This window comes from Octopus bimaculoides, chromosome 26 (genome assembly GCF_001194135.2).
Source record: "Octopus bimaculoides isolate UCB-OBI-ISO-001 chromosome 26, ASM119413v2, whole genome shotgun sequence".
Lineage (NCBI taxonomy): Eukaryota > Metazoa > Mollusca > Cephalopoda > Octopoda > Octopodidae > Octopus > Octopus bimaculoides.
In genome coordinates, this window is record NC_069006.1 from 4,385,085 (window position 1) to 4,387,291 (window position 2,207).

At 39.4% G+C, this 2,207-nt stretch overlaps 1 protein-coding gene across 1 annotated transcript in view; it reads left to right on the top strand.

Moving 5' to 3' along the window:
- Window positions 1-2,207, top strand: part of LOC106883967 (uncharacterized) — a 90,827-nt gene that overhangs the window by 18,246 nt on the left and 70,374 nt on the right. The window lies entirely within an intron of this gene.

The window sequence follows — 2,207 nt, forward strand, 5'->3', positions numbered from 1 at the left end:
AGCAGCAGCGGAATTTCCTAATGCATTAAAGAAAATCATTGAAGAAAACAGGTTTCTTCCTGAACAGATTTTTAATGTCAACAAAACTGGATTGTATTGGGAAAAATTGCTAGACCATTCATTCATTTCCAAGGAGAAAACTTTTCCAGGCTACAAGGTCTCGAAAGAATGTGTGACCATTATGTTGGGAGGTAATTGTGCATGAGATTTTCAGTTAAAGCCATTTCTTGTGTATCATGCACACAACCCCCGTGTCCTAAAGAACATACCCAAGGCATCTCTCCCTGTTATATGGATGGCTAATTCAAAAGCATGGGTTACTGTTGTTGTTTTTGAAGATTGGTTCTTATCTTAAATAATGCTCCTGGCCACCCGCAAAACATTATAGATTTTGACCCCAATGTTACTGTCGTATACCTCCCTCTGAACGCCATGTCTCTTCTGCAGCCAATAGATCAGAGAATAATTGCTATCTTCAAGTGTTACTGTATGAAGTGTATGCTATGGCAAGCAATAGCTGCAACTGATATTGATGAGTCCATCATACTTCGTGACTTTTGGAAGAGATACAATATCTACAGGGCTGTACAGAACATAGCAGCGGCATGGAATGATGTACAGAGCATGGCTATGAATGGTGTATGGAAGAAGCTATGCCCGCAATTTGTGAATGATTTTAAGGGGTATGATAATGTTGCCATCAACAACACTTTGGTGACTATGAGCAAATGGACTTGGAGGAGGAGAATTTCACAGATTTATTTGAAAAAGACAAGCAGCCCCTGACAAACGAGAATTTTATAGAGCTTCACAAGCAGCAAAATAAAGAAGAGGAAGTTGAACCTGAACCACATCACTTTACCATTAAGAAAATGCAGCAAGGATTTGCATATATCGAAAAAGGTCTTTCTGTGTTCAAGGATATGGATCCAAATGCTCAAAGTTTTTCCAAGGTTATGGGGGCTTGTCACGAAGCTTTTACTCTTTACAATGTAATCTTTGAGGAAAAGAAGAAAGCAGTTCAAGGAACTCTCAACCGGTCTTTTAAGTGCATCAAACAACAAGAACAGCCAGAGTCAGCTGTGATGTTGACGATCCACAGCCATCTACATCCACAATGTAAACCACCAAATTGCATGTAACATATTGGTAAATGTTAAATAATTCAGTTTTTTTTTTTACTGTTGCAAAATAATAATAATTACTGAATTTGTTTTTTAAGCTTAAAAAGGCTTTTATTTTACCAAATCTTATTGCAAACCGCATTCATAAATAAAGCGTCTGCGATGTACCGTAAACACCGCCAAATTATATTCGTAAATTTAGATTATTTTATTTTTTTTACTGTACTGTATTAAAAAATAAAAATTATTTGTTTGAGATCGTTGCCAGTGCCCCTAGACTGGCTCTTGTGCGGGTGGCACGTAAAATACACCATTTTGAGTGTAGCCGTTGCCAGTACCGCCTGACTGGCCTTCGTGCCGGTAACACATAAAAGCACCCACTTCACTCTCAGAGTGGTTGGCATTAGGAAGGGCATCCAGCTGTAGAAACTCTGCCAGATCAGATTGGAGCCTGGTGTAGCCATCTGATTCACCAGTCCTCAGTCAAATCGTCCAACCCATGCTAGCATGGAAAGCGGACGTTAAACGACGATGATGATGATGATGATGTAAGTTTAAAATAGGTTTTTATTAACTATGTTTTATGGAAAATGCATTCATAAAGTACAGAACTGGGAATGGTTATTATTGGTTTAGCCTAGAGACAAAGTAAATTCTACATAGCTTAGCCTAGAGACAAGTTAATTTGACTTAAGTTTTGTTTCCTGGAACCAATTAACGACATAGGATGAGGTATGCCTCTGTGTGTGTGTGTGTGTGTGTGTGTGTGTGTGTGTGTGTGTGTGTGTGTGTGTGTGTGTAGTCTGATCAATAAGTATCCGGACTGTTACCATAGTAACAAAGCTAAAGCATGCAGAGTAAAACCGCTTGGCATGGATTGACCTTGCACTCTGCTGTGCAGGTGCACTAGGTCAATGTGACGATCACATGCTACACACCTTCCTTCCAAGCACTGCTGTAAACATCAGAAGTGAGCTATAATGTTAAAACTTAGTGCACATGCACAGCAGAGTTCAGGGTCAATCTTTGCCAAGTGGCTTCACTCTACATGCTTTAGCTTCATTACTATGGTAACAGTCTGGA